The following is a 21,013-nucleotide window of genomic DNA, read 5'->3' as shown; positions in this document are numbered from 1 at the left end:
CAACAGCCATGGACATGAGCTTGGACACAGACCCTTCCCCAGGCAAGCCTTGATGACCACAGCCATGACCAACAGCTTCACTGCAGCCTTCTGAGAGACCCCGAGTCAGAGGTCCCCAGCTAAGCTGCACCAGGATTCCTGACTCACAGAAACTTCGAGATGATAAATGTATGATGTTTTAAGCTGCTTAAAGGGATAATGTGTTACGCAGCAATAGATAACCAATACACCCATCTTCCAGTACTCCAGAAGAAAGAGAGCCAAGATCAGGCTGACCACTTCGGAACAGCCCCTCCTCTGCTCAGTGCCCAACACACTGTCAACGGCCAAGTAACTAACAATTAACATCAGCCCACACTTGGCCTCTAAAAATTTGCTAAAATGGCAGTTGCTTCTGCCCATTACCTCCTCGTCCCATGCTCTGCAAAAAGCACAGCAGTTCCTCTGTGCCCGTCTCCTGGAAGTGCCTTACTACCCTTCCTACCCTGGAATTCCGTTGGGGTTGCCTTGTGACCTCAGCTCTCTCATGGGCTGAAAAAGAAGTTAGGATTTTAGAGGCTACCCAGCTTTTTCTCATTGTTAGGGCAGAAGCAGTGTTCTCTTGGGGTTTTCTACGTCTTGAGTAGAAGTGGAATCCCAGACCGTGTTTGAATTTTGATCTCTCTCTTCCTTTCCTTCTGATCAGATGCTGTGACACAGGCTCCAGAAAGCCCACATGACCAAGACAAGGAGGCCTGGATTTATTGAGTCCCAGGTCTGCAGCTGACTGGACCCACCTATTCCATTAACCCCTAAGAGCAGATATGCCTACTGACCTGGAGACAAGAGAAGAGGCTGCCCTAGCAATGGGATTTGAAGACCATCAAGGAGGACCTTCACTCATTGCTTGAACTTCCCACCATCAAAGCCAGTGATGAGTTTGATAACAAATCTGTTGAAGGTAGGCTAACACAGGAAAAAACAATAAACCTGGGTGTTCGAGATTTGAGCTTTTTGCCCAGTTATTCACCAATTGGGCAATCTGTCTTGGGCAATTCACTTCAATTATCTGTGAATCCGTTTTCTTATCTATTAAAGAAGAACCTAAATGATATCTTATGACAATATAAAAATGAAATTCCAAATGATCAGAAAGAGACTTCTTTTCTCTGATGTGCATTTGTATTACTCTGGGCTTCTTCAGAAGAGCCCACTGTTATGTTGGGCTCTAAGCAAACCAATTAAGCTTTAGGGAAGGTTAAGGAGAACGGCAGTAACTATTATTCTTAGCACGTTTCCCATTCCTTTTTTTTTTTAATCTTTTATCACAACCCCTAGAGTGGAGACTTCCCAATGAGGGTCAGGATGGTCTGCAGACCACAAGTGACGCCCAGAAGGATGTCTGTGTCCAGGCAACCACCTACCATGACGGTGCACTCCCGGTGGATGCCACACTCCTGGAACCCGCAGTGGCGGATGAAGCGGCCGGGCTTGGGGCTGGGCGGCGTCTCCATGGCTCGGACCAGACAGCCCAGCCGGTACCCGCGAGCTGTTCTCAAGTGGGAGCCGGTGGTCCAAGTCGGTGCTCACGAGCAGGCGGCATGGCTGCTGCAGGAAGCGTACGGCCTTGGGGAGCTTCATGGAGCTGAAGGGCTGGTAGAAGCCCGTCTCAACGGCACACACCTTGGGCTCGGGCGGCACGTACAGCCAGGCACCGGGGCGGTTCACCCTTAAGCGGCTCGGGCCCCACGCCCTCGGCCTCCAGCTCTGAGCCCAGGGCCGCGCTGCCCAGCATGTAGGCCTTGGGCCCGGCGTGCCGGCCCGGCGCTGCAGCAGGTGGAGCGCGGTGCAGTAGGCCGGGCCGAGGACCTTGCGGCTGCTGCCAGGCCCGCAGGGCGGCCGAAGCCCAGGCGCCGCAGCTCCGCGGCACAGGCCTCGCGGGTCTCGCTGCTGTTGTTGGTGACGAAGCCAAGACGCTCGCCCGCCTGCAGCGCCGTCAGGAGGCTCGGCGCGCAGGACGCCGCAGTCTCGCTGCGCCCGAGCGCGCCGTCGCCGACGGACAGCAGCGTTTCCACGTCATCCAGCGACGCCTCAGCCAGCTCGGCGCTCAGCACCACGCAGCCGGCGTCGCCGCTTCCGGCCTCTGCCTCCTGCTTCCCTGACACACCAGCTGCAGGAGTGGACACGGGACGTAGACCTGGCCGATGTCAGTGCTTTAATCCTCAGAAAGCAATCTTTGAGACATAGGAAAGCCGTTTTCTTCGATTATCGTAAAGATTCTGGAGAAGGTAGTGGTCCTCGGTTTTTGCTAAGCTAGGAGGATGTGCGCTGGGGAATTCTGGCCACCACGTGGAGAAAAGCTTTCTGCAGGATGAAGCCAAGACAAGGAAAGGGGGAAGGGAGAGAGGGCGAGGTCTCTGGGGGGGCCATGTTCCCGTTCCAGTTTCTCAGACTCTGATCACTGCAGCTATTCTTTAGATTCTGTGAGCAAACCTAGCGCCCTTCCCAGGTACGTGAATGCACGAAAAGAGCGGCTTTGAGTTGAGTTTCAATTACTTGCAACTCGAACAATCCTGATAAATACAGGGACGGTGTGGAGGTAATGAAAACAAGCCCTGCACGACGGGGCACAGAACAAAGGGCTTTGGGCTAAGGTGATGGGACTCTTCAAGGCAGAGAATCCAGGGGACGCAGGTAGAACATCCAACTCGATTCCTTTCCAAATGTACATGCTGGAGATTGCCGACTACTCCTTAGAAAGTGGAGAAAAAATGGAGACTTGTTTTTTTCAAGATCCTAGTCAGACTCTTAGGCAACAGGGTATCCTGGGCATGCTTCCTTTCAAGCTGTATTTGTCTGTGAAAGTCAGTTGGTGGCAGGACTAACAGAGCAGCCTATGCTGTCTCTAATGCAGGCAGCCTCTACTTTTTAAGTGCAGTGAGGCTCTGGAGACAATGTCATTGATTAGATTGTCATCTTACCACATTCCAATTGCCAGTGCATTCAGAGCAGAGGCATTGTGTTAGCGCGGACAGCAGGGGTGTTGGAAAAGCATTGAAAGTGGAGTCAGACATCATACTCTCTCACCCACACCCTGTGTGCAAGGGTGAAGGGTGTCACCTCGGTTTTGGAGCCGTGAGATGCTAACAGCTCCTTTGAGGATAGAGCCAATAGCCTTGGCCTTGGTCTCATTAGTACCAAGCTCTAGCCAGCTGAATTAATCATAGAAACGAGCACTTGTCTATGTAACACATGTATTCCCAGGGCAATTAAGCTCTGGGTTTAAAGGGACGTTACATTTATGGTAGCAATCCATATATTGCTGAGTTTTTCCACCCTGCTTGCTGTCATGGAACAACCAACCCCCCTAACAAGTTTCCCCAAATTACGTCTTGCAACCTCGGGGTTAGGTGGGGAGTTTACAATGCACACACACAAAAAGCCCTGACAATCACAGCATGGTCTCCACTTCCATACTCTTTTTACCATACTCTCTTTCTCTGCCCCTTTACTGTCACCAAAAAAGGACTGCCATTGTGTCCTTCAGATACCAGCAATGCACCAACACCATATTGCACTGACATAAGGAAAAATTCTCTTCTAATTCTTAATGCCCACCTATAAGAACCACCAACCACAAGCATTGCGCCCTGTGAGCGCGCAGAAACACACACACACACACACACACACACACACACACACACCCCTTAGTGATAAGGTCTACCACAATGATCCCAAAGAAATGGTATGTTATACCCCAAATCTTAAAAGGATGTGTTGTACAAAGCACCCTTTTCCATTCCCATTCTTTTCTTTTCATTTCCCATGGCCCCAGATGTGAATCCAGGATGCCGACAGGTAACCAGCCTCCAAGACAACTCCAAAGCTATCCTCCAGCCAGAGACCCCCAGTACACAAGCACTTATTCCTGTCATCCGAAACATTCTGGGGTTCCATAACCAATCCTCGTGCTTCACTTTGACGTTTTGGTTGCATGTGCATAATTTCTACTTCTGTGTCACATAATAGATCATACAGCGGTTGCTGTTGAATCCAGGAATCTTGAGAAGGAAGGCTCACCCCCCAGCTTGCTTCATAGAAGGGGAGTCACGCTGTAGTGTGCTTCACAGTATAGTGAAGAAGATGAATGAGATCAGGGTCATCTGAAAATGACAGGCCAGAATTTATTTTTCTCTCTGTTCCTTGCCTGACATCTTTTTTTTTTTAATTTATTTTATAGAGCAGGTTCTTATTAGTTATCTATTTTATACATATTAGTATATATATGTCAATCCCAATCTCCCAACTCATCCCACCATCCCCCCACCCCCGCTTTCCCCCCTTGGTGTCCATACGTTTGTTCTTTACATCTGTGACTCTATTTCTGCCTTGCAAACTGGTTCACCTGTACCATTTTTCTAGATTCCACATATATGCGTTAGTATACGACATTTGTTTTTCTCTTTCTGACTTACTTCACTCTGTATGAGAGTCTCTAGGTCCATCCACGTCTGTATAAATGACCCAATTTCGTTCCTTTTTATGGCTGAGTAATATTCCATTGTATGTATGTACCACATCTTCTTTATCCATCCATCTGTCAATGGGCATTTAGGTTGCTTCCATGACCTAGCTATGTAAATAGTGCTGCAGTGAACATTGGGGTACATGTGTCTTTTTTAATTATGGTTTTCTCAGGGTATATGCCCAGTAGTGGGATTGCTGGATCATATGGTAATTCTATTTTTAGTTTTTTAAGGAACCTCCATACCGTTCTCTATGGTGGCTGTATCAATTTACATTCCACCAACAGTGCAAGAGTGTTCCCTTTTCTCCACACCCTCTTCAGCATTTATTGTTTGTTGATTTTCTGATGATGCCCATTCTAACCCGTGTGAAGTGATACCTCTTTGTAGATTTGAGTTGCATTTCTCTAATAACTAGTGATGTTGAGCAGCTTTTCATGTGCCTCTTGGCCATCTGTATGTCTTGGAAAAATGTCTATTTAGGTCTTCTGCCCATTTTTTGATTGGGTTGTTTGTTTTTTTAATATCGAGCTGCATGAGTGGTTTGTATATTTTGGAGATTAATCCTTTGTCCGATGATTCATTTGCAAATATTTTCTCCCATTCTGAGGGCTGTCTTTTCGTCTTGTTTATAGTTTCCTTTGCTGTGCAAAAGCTTTTAAGTTTCATTAGGTCCCATTTGTTTGTTTTTGTTTTTATTTCCATTACTCTAGGAGGTGGATCAAAAAAGATCTTGCTGTGATTTATGTCAAAGAGTGTTCTTCCTATGTTTTCCTCTAAGAGTTTTATAGTGACCGGTCTTACATTTAGGTCTCGAATCCATTTTGAGTTTATTTTTGTGTATGGTGCTAGGGAGTGTTCTAATTTCATTCTTTTACATGTAGCTGTCCAGTTTTCCCAGCACCACTTTTGAAGGGACTGTCTTTTCTCCATTGTATATCCTTGCCTCCTTTGTCATAGATTAGTTGACCATACTTTGCCTGACATCTTATGGAGAGATGTATGAGCCATTAAAATCAAAAGTCAAACTACAAAACAAAAGGAAGAGAGAGTGAGTTGGGACTCAGACAATCCACCAACTAGGTGAGTCAATCTTCTTTAATCCAGAGTGCTACAAGTTTCCAGACCACGTGGTAACTTTTTAGATTCAAATTCAAATCCTAGGTACCAAGGCCCCCTCATCTTTCTAATCCTGTGTTAGGGACTTTCTTATGTATTATGCCACTTAATCTCCACGATGAAACTGTGCTATCTATGATATTTGAAAAAATATATGTACTTTATCTTTTGTTCTCCAAGTAACACATACTCACTCTAAAAGAAAAACATCTGATAAAAAGAGACATTTTAAAATCATCCATAATTCCCATGCCTAAAGAAAAGTATTTTAACATTTTGCCATGTATGATATATATTATTCTACCATCTTTCCCTATGCATATATAACATATAATTTATAATATTACAACTTTTACATTTTTTCTGAACAAGATAATAATGAATTTTATTCCATGACATGAAATGTAATTTTTTTCTACAACATGTTAAGGTTACATAAGGTTCCGTCATACACCACCCACCATGATATATTTAATGGATTCCCCATTGTTGGAGATTTAAGCTGTTTCCAATTTTTAGTTATCATAAGAATGCTTTGATCAGCATTCTAATAGCAACATCTTTGCGTGTAACCATGATTATTTCTTTTGGATTGGTTCTTACAAGTAGAGTTTTGGGGTCGTAGCGCATGTCAAATGTTAAAGGTTTGCTTCTGTTGTACCAAATGTCCCCCTAAGTAAGTTAGAGCACTTGAACAGCCACAAGTAGTATAAAAAAGTATGAATTTCCCTGCAGCACTGCCAGCATTTTTACTTTTATCTTTGCTGATTTTTTGGAAGAAAAATGAACTTTCATTTGTTTAAAATGTGCAATTTTTGACGTTTACCAGGGAGGCTAAATATATTTTTCATGGGTTTACTGGCCATTTACACTTCTTCTTATGTAAAGTGATGTTCATTTCTTCTGTGTCTTTGAATTCATTCCTCTTTTTCTTGTCGATTTCTAAATGCTTTATTATTAAGTATTCCATAAGCACCACAAATATCTTGTGATTAACTCTTCCATAAGGACCAAAAATAATGTCTCCCAGTTTGCCTTTTAATATATTTAGTATCTGGTATACCTAAGTTTTCATGATAAATTTTTATGGAGTCAAATTATTTCATATTTTTCTTTATAGTTTTTATATTTTCATGCATTGTTAGGCTTTCCAAGATTGTTATTTTTTAATTACTTCATTATCTTTTAGAACTATAAAGTTTTGTTTTCACAGGAAAGTCTTTACTTTGGGTGTGGTCTGAAGGAGAAATTTACATTTATTAAATGGCTAGCCATTATTAGGTAATCCTTTCTCTTCTCACTGAGTTGAAATGCCAGTCTTATCACCTAAAAAAAAAGTTCTGTTATTTTGAGTCCATTTCTGTTCCATTTCATTGATTTAGCACAGAGTGACTCTCCTCATTCTGTGTCCTGCCTTTTCCATGTATCCTGCTCTACCACTGAGAAACTGATTCCTTTTCTACACAAAATGAACACTAGGCATCTGTTTTTAGACTTCCTTGAAAAGCAAAGAGTGAAAATAATGATTAGCCATGGATAGCTTTAAATCAAAGAGTGTCATTCAAAGCAAATCATTCCTAAAGTAATGGGCTTTACTCCTAGTGTTTTTGTTACTATTAGCCATTAGCAAGTGAAAGAGAAAAAAAAAAAAAAGTCCTGTTAAAACACTTGTTGCTCCCTTTATTAACCCTTGAATTACATGGAGATCCAGTTAAAGTCAGGTAGGAGTTGGCCAGAGCAGCAGTGCTTTACAATCCACATATATGAAGCAGAGAGCTGTGACCCATCCACATGGCCATTCTTCTCAGCGCTGCTCCTTTAACATGCTAGAGTAAGAAGCCACTTATGATACTGGGTAGTGTAAATAGGCCTTTGACCCTGCACCAAAGACCTCTATCACTCACTGTTTTGAATCTGTTTCTGGTCAATTCAGTTGGCCCGAACGCAGCTCTAATGAGGCTGAGGTCACGGGTTCAATACCAGTGTGGTCTAATTACCAATAAGTCAACTGTTTCAGCGTCTCAGCTTGTACTTCTAAACCAAACCAGCCCCTTTTGCATAGTCCCAGGTTTGGACACACAGGGGACAAGGCGAGAGAGCAGAGATAAATCAGAACAAATCTCCCATCATACTGGGACGTGCACTCAATGCCCTGCTGTTGGCAGGTCAGTAGCAGGGTTTTGGAGACAAGCAATTGGAGCACATTTTTCTATTGGCACCATGGCCGTCAGTAATTGGCATCTAATCCACCCCCCCAGTCCTGCAGAAAGGCTGCCAAACTCCCCTCTCCAAGGACTTACTATTCTAATTTAGAGAACAGAGTTTGGGGAGGTGGCAGTGTGTCCGGCGCTTTAATGGGATTGTTTGCAGTAACCATGGATGCCTAGGGGAAACTCAGTCGAAAACTAAATGAAGATATAAGCTTTCTTTTTAATTTCATTAGGAAGTAAGTAAAACATGTTAAGATAACTTGGAAAAGAAGCAAAGAAGGAAAACATCCAGTCTCGCCAACATAACACATATACAATTAGAAACTTTAGACCCATTGTTTTACTTTTTCATCACCATTTTAAGGCATTACACAAATAACATTCTATAGGAGGGACAAACATTTTTCGAGAAAATGGAAATTACCTACTATCTGTTAACAAGGTGACTATTGAACATTTTCCCGGAGATGCTCAGATGCTCAGTGCTCACCCACGGAAGCACTGCGTTTGGAGTGACTTCTCATAAATGCTGAGTCCTCAAAGATGCTGACCCACCAACCCCACAAAAGGCCCATCAGTTAAATTTCCCAGGAAATAGAAGATGCCTCAGTAACCTTGATACCGCTTAATGCTTCAAACACCAAAGAAGTTTCTAATCACAAGAATTCAGCACAGTGTCATTTGGAAAACATCAAGAGTGGAGGAAAAAGTCCTCCTACCTAATGTGAATGCAGCAGAATTGGCACTCTCCTTTAGAACGTACTGTAATTTCTCATGGAAACACTTTGTGAAAAGCCAGTCATATATCGTAGCCCCTAAGTATGAAACCACGGGTCCCTCTAACCACACAAAACAGCTGTGCCCTCGGAGGAAAGGTCATCTGCTGCAGTCATGTTTCTTTCTACTTTTAAAGAAATGTCAGACCATGTTTTATGCAGTCCTTATGACAGGGTGCTGTTTATTGTATCACCAAGCTGCCATAACTTCAGGACGAGGAAACTGCCATTATTTGGAGAGTATATATCTTTCTGACTTGCAGGAAAGATGAAAATTAAGAACGGCCCTCTTTTGGAGTGGGTCTAAGTATTCTTTGACAGTCTCCTACAATATTTCAAACGTCTTCGTCAGACCCATAAAATCCAACGCTCACCTCACTTGGCCCAGCTGAAGCTGTGGAGGAGTTAGGACGTTTATCGCAAGTGTGGTGTGAATTCTGCCACTTGGCAGATGTTTCTGACTGAGAGCTTGCAACCAGCTTGCTTGGTGCCCCCAAGGACGATGAAATGTACATAAAGAGATTGTACGACAGTGGGAAATAATAATGCTAGCTAATGTTGATCAAGTGCCAGGTTTCTGTGCTAAGCCTTCTACACACGTGACCTCAATTTGTCCTCATTACTCTGGGGACACAATGAGAACCCTATGACACAGACAAGAAAACTAAGATAGCAAGAAATCAAGGGACTTGCCTCAAGGTCATACTGCTGCAAAGCGAGGGTGCCAGGGTTCAAACCTGGGTCTTGTCACCCAGAGCCACACATGTAATCAACATGTGTTGACCACGTGATGTTTCCCAGGCAGTGTGGTCCCACAGAATAATAAGGACCTTCTTCCCCAGTGCTCATACGCTCCTATTACGATCTAAGTTGGAACTGAGAGAATAAGTTCCCTCCGCGTGGTAACAACTGTGTGACAGCTTTCACTAGAAATCAGATCTGTATGACCTCCAACTCTATACTCAAGATGCCAAAGTTCTTGACCTGGAGAGTTTTCTAGAGATAAGAAGTAAAGGGAATGTGAAACATTTTCGAAAACCTGCTCCAGGTCTTAATTATCTAGGATCAACAGGGGAGGTGCTTTGATAAAGTCACTCGAATATTCTATTTAAACTCCTCATCAAACTCTGTTTCAAAGTGTGTTTCTGCTCTAGCGTAGGTGAAATTTTAGGAACGCCAAGCTGCTTCAGAAATCAGTTTGGATCTGGACCAAGATTATGAGGGACAAGCGATGAACTAAACTAAGTGCAACCTGAGTAAGTTAGTCAACCAGTACCTCGCTCGGGGTCACCAGCTAGTGGTGGCATTGTACAGTCTAGGCAAGGTCCCTGCTGATGAGAGCTTGCCCTGGGGATGGGGAAACCACGAGGTTCAGACTGAGTAGGTGACGTGGCCAGGAAACATTTTTCTGCTTAAAGAAAGAAAATCACAAGGGAGGCTGACAGCTGATACACAAATTTACTTTCTCTCCTTCCCCCTGGCTTGCTTCCCACCCCGCATTCCCCTCCTTGCTGTTCTCCCTGGGGCTGGGGGAGGGGTGGTCTGAGCCTGCGGTGGGAAATCACGGGATAGGTGGGCTGGCTTCTAGCCCCTGCTCCGACACTCACTAGCTTTGTAACTCTAGACACTTCGCTTAACCTACGTCTTTTGACCTCAATTGCTTCATTTTTTTTTCAGCAGATTTGTATTAAATGCCAAATGAAATGTCCATATTTCATTGGTGACGTGAGGAGCTAGGCTAAATGGACCCTAGATCCTTTCGCATTTTAAAACGCTGTGACTCTCTCCCTCTTATGTGATGCTCCTTTTTTTACTTCCTTCCTTTCCTCTCTACTTCCTTCCTCTGGCACCTGCATCCCAGCCCACCTCTAAGTCTCGCTCTGACCCGGAAGCAGAGAAATAAAGATGGAGGAGAGAGATTCGGTAGGTACCTGTGGAATCTTTCTTCCTTTCTTTTTCTTTCTTTCCTCTCTTCTTTCTTTCTCTCTCGCTCTCTTTCTTTTCTTTCTTTCTTTCTTCCTGACGCCAGGGTACCTTTCTTTGACTTTTCAAGAACATGTTTCAGGGACTAAAGAGACCACTCTTCGTTCATTTCCTCATTCAAGCAAACATTTTGAGTGTCTGCAAGCGCCAGCTTTTTGTGGGGCATGATCATCACAGTGACCCTCAATGGGATCTGGGAAATATTCACTCACATTCATTTGCAAACTGTGGTTCCTTGAAGAGCAAAGGAACTGATGTGCATTGTAATCACTTGCCTTTACAGGAGTGTCTAAACCAAGCACCTAGACTACGTTAAAGGGGCAGCCACAGGAGTCCACTGCCATAAAGCCCTCTGGACAAGGACAGTCAGTACGTGCCAACTCTGTCGAATGCATCCAGCCTTGCTGCTTGAGAAGAACTTCAAAGGGCTTGAGAAATAGCTAGACCAGCATTGTCCAAGAGAGCTTTTATGATCAGGGATATATTCTGTATCTGCACTGTCTGATATGGAAGCCACTAGCCACATGGTTATTGAGCACTGGAAATGTCACTAGTGTGACTGAGGAACTAGATTTTAAATTTTGTGCTACTTTAAGTATTTAAATTTAGATAGCCACATGTGACTAGTGGTGACCACACAGGGCAGCTCAGAAATAGAATATTAGACACATATGAAAGGACACAGGTCTCCTAGACAGGATACAACAAACTATGTAAAATGGAAGGCAGGTAATATTGTATAAGATGATGATGAGATTAAGGGTAATCAAATCCTGAATCATGGGACTGTTAAGAGGAAAAATGCCAAAACAAGGAGAAGAGAGGGCTCTTACTCTTGGGCAGCTTCAGGTGTCCCTGGTACATAGTAGCTCTCCAAAACTTCATTGGATGGACGAATGGTTCTGGTTAGGCTTGTTTGGTTATTATAAAGAAAGGAGACTCACCCACATTAGCTTAAGCAAATGATGGCAATAACTGTAAAAAAACTGTACTTGTTCTGCACAGGGGTTAGGATCTTTCAGACCTCCAAAATCAGGAGCTAAATAGAGCTAGGTCTCATGATGATTGGGTGGCTCTGGAATTTCCACCATTATGGAAAAAAAAAATAGCATGATATCAGACACCCATAAATACTGTATAAGCACATTTCTGGGTTTTAGCTCTGTTAAGTGCCAATGATAACAACAACAAAAACGCCTTTTAAAGAGTATATCAAGAAAAAGAAAGATAAGTAAGTCTTCATGCTTGGGACAGAGGTTGCTATTAATTGATCATGGATAGAAATAGAACTACTTGGGTCCAGTTTATTTTTTTCCTCCTAGCTTATCTCAAGAAGATTGATCTTCATATTAGAAGAGGTAATGCAAACATTTCAAGAGGGAAACCAGGGTTGGTTATAATACCCCCCATTGCTCTCAGAAAGTTCAGGTCTCCAGATCCACACAAATTATACCACCAGGGTCTTGTAGAAATAATGAAAGCTGAAATGCTATGGATACTTTCTGAACAACTATGAAGAATGAGAGAAGTCTCGGGAGGCTGGAGAGGATTGAATGTTTTCCCAGTTTTCAAGAAAGGGAAGAAAAAAGGTTCTATAAACTAAAGACCAAATAGACTTGATGATCATCTTGAGAGCAATTTCAAAGTGGGTTTTAACAGAAATGCTTTGTGGACATACTTTGAAAGGACAGCAGTGACCACCAAGAGTCAGTACAGGTTCACTCAGAATAAATCATGCCAGTCTAACCTTCGTTCTGCTTTTGGCACAGAGAATTGCAAGACATATAAATCACACTTCAGCAAGGCGTTTGACAGTGTCTCTCCTTAGAACCTTATGGACAAGATGGAAAAATGTAAGCTAAATATTGGAATCGTTAGATAGATTAATAAGCACTTGGATGGTTTACCTCACAGAGTTGTGTTTAATAGATGGTTGTCACCTGAAGGGAGGACTTTATACTGTGCCATAGAACTATTTGTCCTTGGCCTGCTCTGCTAAACATTTGCATGACTTAGATGAGGACAGTGATGGTGTGTTTATTAAATCAGCAGATGACAGGAAACTAAGAGGGAGAGAGAACAGATTTCAGGCCCCAAATCTTCTCGGTCTGCGACAGACAATGGGCCAACTTTAATCAACTTCCAGTGTGAGGACCTGCCCTAGTTCATTCACACTGACAAACACCCCCTCTGGTTTCTTGAAAGACCAGAAGGGGTGAAGCCATGAAAACCTTGCCTGAGTGATTAAGAACTCAGCTTCCACCATCTTCCGTGATCAGAGCACCGGAAACAATTTGCCTTCCAGTCTTTTGGTCTGTTTTGTTTTGTGGTCAGTATAACAGGCGCAACATCTCTTATCTCATCCCTTGGCTCTTGTTAGGACTGACCCCTGGAATGACTCCTCAGTCCCTTGTCTTGGCGCCTTGCTCTCCAGGAAGAAATTTCCAAGTTTCAACCGACAGGTATGGCCCCCGGTGCTTGGTTTCTCTTCCTGGTGAGGAACTTGCAAAGCCAAGTCTTGCAGTTTGCCTTGTGATGGGGCTTCTGTCCAGAGAGTGACCATCCTGGGCTTGTTGTGCAAAGCTGCACTATCCTCTGTCCAGAAGGCTCTGCTTGATCTCTGATGTCATCTAAAAGCTCCAGCCAACCCTGCTTTGCCCCTTAACACTTTGGGACTACAGCCACTGTGACATATGATGGACAATTGAAGTCGGTTGTGTTCAAAAACCAGTTTTACAAGGGGCACAGTAGCTTGTGCTCAGTTGATGATGAACCCAAAAGCCAGTGTGATTCCAAGCTCTGCTATCAGAGATAATGAGTCCATCATAAGAGAAGTGAACATCTTTCTCCCCCTTGTGCTAATTAGACCATGATGGGTACCACATGGAGAAACATTAACAAATGGAAACTTCCTTGGAGAAGAATATCTAGCAGAGTTAAGAGGCTTGAAACTGACTAAATAAGCCAAAAGTTGGAAACATTGGATGTTAACTTTGAAAAGACCATAATAGAAGCCAAGTTTGGGGTCTGGCAAGTGAAGAAGGATTGGAGTTATTCTACCAGACAAAGCAAGCATGATGGGTAAAAACTACAGAAAATCAGATTTATTACAACAATCTCTAACAACCAGAACTGTCCAAGACTGACCCAGGCTATTTTAGGAAGTTTTGAGTTCCCTGTTGCTAGAAATGCTCAAAAAGAGACAGTATGTTATCTGTAATGTTGCAGTCAAAATGCATGATCTCGTATGTAGTTAACTAGAAAATATTCAAAGCCCTTTACACCCTAGGTCTATGATTTTATAACGATATATCTGATTTTAACTTGGGCTGTTTTTTCCCTATTTTCCTTGTCTACTATTCCAAGAATATATTATAGAGAAGATATATGGCCTCTCTTTTTAAGTTTGCAAGGCCAGGCAGAGGGAAATTGGGGAAGACCAAGATTAATCCTTCTTTGAAGGTACAGCTGGTAAATATCTGGTCTCCAAAATTCTCCTCGCCATTTGTGACAATCCTTGCCCCCACCCTAGCTCCCTTGGGTCCTTTGAAATATGACTTCAATCCCATCCTGTTATCAGACTCTGGACAGCAGTTCAGTTTCCCTCCCAAGCCTTCCTTGTTACAGATGGGAACCATTCCGGGACACTGTGGCCAAGCCTGGTGGAGGGGGCCTTGCTTACTCAGTCATTGAAACCCACACAATGACCCGACTGGCTCCTTCTCATCCCATGATAAGAAAGGGAACAGAGAAAGGAGGGAGTGGTAATGTAGAAGAAGCTGACTAGGCTCATCCATTTTCCTGGGTCAGCCCATGGCCATTCCATTTCTGGGACTCTTTCCATCCTGGACCTGTTTTTCTAGCTAAACAGCCTCAAGGTGACTCCCCAACTCTCTCCCATGCCTCTGGACCACCCTTCCCAGATGAGTGTCCTGTTTGCATCACTACCAGTCTCTGTCCAAACCCACACATCTTTCACGTGGAAGAGGAAGATCTGGCTCAACTACCTTCAGACAGGGAAGGTATAATTTAATTTAAGTGTTATTGTTATCATCTCTATTTCCTGAAAACTTACGATGTCAATGCTGGAGGGTACTTCCTTTAACAGATAATGAAACAAGCCAAGATAAAGAATATTGAATAATTGACTAGTCTCAGAGCATGCTGTAGATGGAATCTAAAACATGTGGATGGGAAGTGAAACCAGGTGACAGTAAGATATCTTCAAATCTAATTGGAGAGAGGGAAAGAAAGAAAGAAAGAAAGAAAGAAAGAAAGAAAGAAAGAAAGAAAGAAAGAAAGAAAGAAAGAAAGAAAGAAAGAAAGAAAGAAAGAAAGAAAGAAAGAAAGAAAGAAAGAAAGAAAGAAAAGAAAGAAAGAAAGGAAGGAAGGAAGGAAGGAAGGAAGGAAGAAAGAAAGGAAGGAAGGAAGGAAGGGAGAAAGAAAGAAAGAAAGAGAAAAGGAAGGAAGGAAGGAGGAAGGAAGTAAAGAAGGAAAGGAAGGAAGAAAGAAAGAAAGAGAAAGAAAAGAAAGAAGGAAAGAGAAAGAAAGAAAGAAAGAAAAAGAAAAGAAAGAAAGGAAGAAAGAAAGAAGGAAGGAAGGAAAGAAGGAAAGAAAGGAAGGAAGGAAGAAAGAAAGAAGGAAAGAAAAGAAAGGAAGAAAGAAGGAAAGGAGGAAAGAAAGAGAAAGGAGCGAGGGAGGAGGAGGGAGGAAAGAGGAGGGAGGGACAGAGAAGAATGGTAGTGATTGCCAGGGGGTATGGAGTCATGCGGAGTTATTGTTTAATGGGTATAGAGTTTCAGATTGAGAAGATGAAGAGTTCTGCAGATGGATGGGGATGACAGCTGTACAAGAATGTGAGTGTATTTAATAACACTGAACTGTACACTTTAACATGGTTACCATAGTAAATTTTATGTTAAGTGTATTTTAGCACAAGAAAAAAAATGGGAAAAGATTTTTTTCAAATAGATATGACTCTGTGATTTTCAATGAGAATGTATAAGAATCAGCACATAGATAATATGGTAACAGGCTACAGGAATCTGAGACATGATGCCAAAGTAGGTGAGAAATACATCTAAGCCGGAAATTCATAGTTCTCATGGACAAGAGAATGTCCTCACTCAGAAATTTACCAACACTGAAGCCTTGGTGTTCTGGGTTCCCAGCCAACAATAGATTCTGAGTAGCACATCCGAAGAGAGGAAGATGTGGCAGGGAAGAGATATTAGGGAAAGACACTGAGTCTAGAAAAGATATTGAATAATGATTAAGAGCATATACAAAACGAATAAAAGTCAACAGACTGAGGCCATTTAGTGTTGGAGCAAACAGCTCTTCACAGCTCAGTAGGCCCTGAGGGCCTAGAACAGTGACTGATGTACATAGTAAAGACATCAAGGCATCATTATAACAGTTAAATAACATTCAGTGTCCTTAGTTAATGAAAGAAGAAAAGTATCAAATACACTTTAGAAATACAGTCGGCCCTCCATATCTGCGTGTTCTACATCATGCATTCAACCAACTGCAGATGGAAAATATTCAGAAAACAAATTCCAGAAAGTTCCAAAAAGCAAAACTTGAGTTTGCTGCATGCCCAGCAACTATTTACATAGCATTTACATTGTATGAGGTATTAAAAGTAATCTAGAGAGGACTTAAAGTATACAGGAGGATACATGCACCCCAGTGTTTATTGCAGCACTGTTTACAATAGCCAAGACATGGAAGCAACCTAAATATCCATCGACAGAGGAATGGATAAAGAAGAGGTGGTGCATGTATACAATGGAATACTACTCAGCCATAAAAATCATGCAATAATGCCATTTGCAGCAAATGGATGGATCTAGAGATTATCATAGAAAGTGAAGTAAGTCAGACAGAGAAAGACAAATATCATATGATATCACTTATATGTGGAATCTAAATTATGACACAAATGAACCTACCTATGAGGCAGAAACAGACTCAGAGACATAGAGAACAGACTTGTGGTTGCCAAGGGGGAGGGGAGTTGGGGAGGAATAGATTGGGAGTTTGGGATTAGCAGATGCAAACTGTTATATAGAGAATGGATAAACAACAAGGTCCTACTGTATAGCACAGGGACTATATTCAATATCCTGTGATAAACCATAATGGAAAAGAACATGAAAAAGAATGTGTGTGTATATATATATATATATATATATATATATATATATATATATATATATATATATATGTATAACTGAATCATTTTGCTATACAGCAGAAATTAACACAGTAAATCAACTATACTTCAATAAATAAATTTTAAAAAAATTAAGTGTACAGGAGGATGTGGTAGGCTATATGCAAATACTGTGCCATTTTATATAAGGGACTTGAGCATCTGAAGACTGGGGGGCTGGGGGCCCACTGGAACCAAAACCCCCAGATACTGAAGTACGACTATATTCTCATAAGGTGCTTTATATTTTCCCCCTAAGTTTACATTTAAAATAGAATACATTGAGTTGTCTGGAAGATTCACTGATGCAGAATCCCCATTTTCTAATGATGCCGGATAAATAAGTGTACCAGAGAGCTCCAGAATTTTAAGAATTCTGCCATTTATACTAACTCCTTTTGAGTGGGGAGAAGTAAGCCCCAAGAGGGTTTTTCCTCCTACATATGTTGCCTTACTCTTACATGTGTGTTCTCAGTTAACCCACATGGGCCACATGGAACGAGAGATCAATGCAAACAACAGGCAACCAACCCATTCTCTAGGCTTGAGGAGAGTCAAGGACCTCTGGGAAGGATTGATAGGTAAACACTGCTCAATGGAAGTGCTCTCACTTGAGTGGTAGCAACCTGATCCAACCAACACTCTCTTTGGGGAAGAGTAAATGCTATGAAATAAATAAAAAGTGTGCTAATCTAGCTAAGCTCCTTGTTCCAAAGCTGCTATTTCTACTCGATATGTCATTCAGAATGCTTAACAAGACCAACAGCAATTTTTAAGAAGACGACCCAGAGTCCTCAAATGATGGAAGATGTTCCTTGAGCAAGGGATAGCCTTTAATTGAACCGGAAATAGGCACCTGGTCCAAGGTTGGCCAATCTATTGGCTGATTCCTAATCAGTGAGGTGGTCTGGCATAAAACAATCTACCCAATAGATAATTAGCTAGATCATCCTTTCTCTTCCATTTGAAAAGGAAAATATGGCGAATTCAGTCAGTGTGCTTGGGATACATGCCAAGTAAGGAATACTCTGTGCCCACATAGAGCTTACAGAGGAGAACCACTGTTCTGCGGGAAAGTAAGTGCTATTACCGTAATTGCTATGAAATTGTGTGATACAAACTGAGATAAAGAGAGGGTGCTAAGAAGCCACAAAGCTGGGTTTGAGTTGGGAAAGGCTTTCAAGGGGACAATATCTAAGCTGAAACCTAGAATATGAGTTGAAGGAGGAGAAAAGAGGAGAGAAGGCAGAGCAAATCATATGAGGGTAGCATCAGTGTCAGGAGAGACCTGGTGAGTCCAATAATGTAAAATGAGAATAGCGGAGTACTGAATGCACAGGCAAAATTAGAAGAAATGAGGCTAGAGAGATAGGAAAGTTTTGTCCACACGGTCAAGCAGTCCAGTCTTTATTATACTGAAGGGAAAAGGAACCATTGAAGAATTTTCAGCAAAGAAGAGATGCGAAATGCTGCATCTCTTATATGGGGGGCATATATCTTTTTGACTTAGTGTTTTTGTTTCCTTCAGATAAATGCCCAGAAGGGGAATTGCTGGATCATATGGTAGTTCTATTCTTAATTTGTTTGCTATTTTTAGAAAAGCCAGTTAAGTTGCAGAATGGAGAACAGATAGAAGAGAAGCAAACACAGAGTGAGGAAGCATAATTAGAAGATTTGTGCAGCAATATGGAATAGAGATTGGTGGTGACCTGAACGAGAGAGATGGCACTGGGGCTGGGAAAAGGGAAGCCTAGCTGGCCTGAATTAGGAGCTAGATTCAAAAGAAGTTAATCATTGACTGGCTGTGAAGCCAGTGAGGAATCGTCAAGGATCAGATTTCTAGAGTCAGCAATTAGGTGGATAGTGATACCATTCAACGAGATAAAGAAGATCAGCATACATGAAAAGGTACCCAGCATCACTAACCTGTAGGGCAGGCTGTCAGGAAGGGCAGGCTGGAACCTTCAGGGACAAGCTGCAGCTACAATACCCAAGGAAGCCTTGGTTCTGCTCTTAAGGCCTTTTGACTGATTGAATCAGTATCTAAGTATCTAAGATAACCTCCCTTACTTAAAGTCAGCTGATTATGGGCTTTAATCACATCTACAAAATACCTCTAACACCTAGACTGCTGTTTGATTGGATAACTGGGAATGATAGCTTAGTCAAGTTGACACATAAACTGACCATCACAGACGGGTTTGAGATTCAGCAAGCAGGCAGATGTGGCTGGATGGACGTGAACAAGCAAGAGGGTAGTAGGAGGTGAGTTCAGAGAAATAACGGAGGGCCTGAAATGTAGGGGGCTGAAGGCCATTGAGAAGAATAAAAAATTTTGAAATCCTTAATTCAGAGAATCAGAGGGCCTAGTTAAGGCTGAAGAACATCAGTTCAGAGTACACCAACCCCTAGGATAATGTTATTTTCTGTAGCAATGAAGCAGTTCAGGTTCAGGCAGGTTGAAGTCGGATGCTCAGAATGATCCAGGGTTTTTCAGTGGACATAACAGAAGAAGGAAATGGGGGCAAGAAAGTTAAATGGCAAGAGAAATGTAGAAACCACGAACCATGAAGCCTAAACTGGGTAGGAAAGAAAGTGAACATTGGATTGGGGAAGAGCTGGGCTTCAAGAGGTTCAGGAGGATGGTAAAAACAAGGCCATGATCCAGCAATCCCACTCCTGCATATTCCCAGAAAAAACGCTAATTCAAAAAGATACATGCACCCCTATGTTCACAGCAGCACTATTTACAATAACCAAGACATGGAAACAACCTAAATGTCCATTGACAGATGAAAGGATAAAGAAGATGTGGTATTAGCAGATGCAAACTATTATGTAAAGAATGGATAAACAAGGTCCTACTGTATAGCACAGGAAACTGTATCCAATATCCTATGATAAACCATAATGGAAAAGAGTATGGAAAAGAATATATATACACATAACTGAGTCACTTTGCTGTACAGCAGAAATTAACACAACATTATAAATCAACTATACTTCAATAAAATTTTAAAAAACAAACAAAACCAAGACCATATGACCAAGGGACATGTATACTGGGAGTAAGCCCTACTGTCCTGCAGTGGTAGAGTTTAAGAAGATGTGGAACCCTATACACATGGTGGACCACTTGGAAATGATATTGTGAGTCCCTCAGGGATGAAGGTCAATGGAAAGAAAAGTCCAGCAGACAGGTAAACCATAGGACAAAGAGCCATAGTGATAGATACATACATACGTTTAAATTTTTCTCATTGAATACTATCAGTATTAGCATATAAATAAAAATTGAAGCTATGGATATAGAGGAGGAGAAGTACCATCTAGGCATGCGGTTAATCATCACAGTGACAATAATGATAGCAAACATTTATTGAGCACTTTCTCCATGCCAGCCACTACCCTAGCACATGCCATGTATCAGCTCAGTTAATCGTCTAAACCACCCTATGAGTAGGTATTAATATTCTCCCCATTCTAAGAGATGATGCCACAAAATTTATAATGATAACACTAGGATTCAAACCTGGAGCCCACACTCTTAATCCCAATCTTACACTATCAGAAAAAGAGAAAAGAACTGAAAGCATATCCCTGGAGAACATCAATAATTAAGAATATACTATATATAATATAAGCTATTATATATAGAATGGAGAAACAAGGTCCTACTGTAGAGCACAGGGAGCTATATTTAATATCCTGTGATAAACCATAATGGAAAAGAATATACAAAAAAAGAATGTATAGATATGTATAACTGAATCACTTTGCTGTACAGCAGAAGTTAACACAACATTGTAAAACAACTATATTTCGATTTAAAAAAAAGAATATACTGCAGAGAAAGTGTATGTGGATATATATATATATACTGTAGAAAGTGTATGTGGTTGAGATATGTAAGGGACCCTACATTTGGTATTGAAAGGTGATTTTAGGATAAGCTCCTGATATGACAGCATCATGTTTTCTTTGACTCTTTTTTTCTCCAAAGGGGAATGCGGCGGGGGGGCGGGGGGGGGGGGAGGGAGGGAAGTGAGTTCAATTTAGTTGAGTTTCAATTAATGAAAGTTTTGTAGTATCTGCTTAGTAGCTTAATAAAAGCAACTTTAGCACTGGGAAAATTTCCTCCGGCCTTCCTGTATTCCCACAAGAAATTTTTATTTAAAAAATAATAATCACCATAATAAT

The 21,013-nt window shown here is 42.0% G+C and overlaps 1 pseudogene; it reads right to left on the bottom strand.

The window, feature by feature from the left end:
* Positions 1-1,313: 1,313 nt before the first annotated feature.
* The window catches only part of LOC137228421 (glycerol-3-phosphate phosphatase-like), a 41,972-nt pseudogene continuing 22,272 nt past the window's right edge, over positions 1,314-21,013 (bottom strand).

This window comes from Pseudorca crassidens, chromosome 7, assembly GCF_039906515.1.
Source record: "Pseudorca crassidens isolate mPseCra1 chromosome 7, mPseCra1.hap1, whole genome shotgun sequence".
NCBI classification, from domain to species: domain Eukaryota; kingdom Metazoa; phylum Chordata; class Mammalia; order Artiodactyla; family Delphinidae; genus Pseudorca; species Pseudorca crassidens.
Note: the sequence above shows the minus strand (reverse complement) of the source record. Positions and strands in the feature narration are given on the sequence as shown.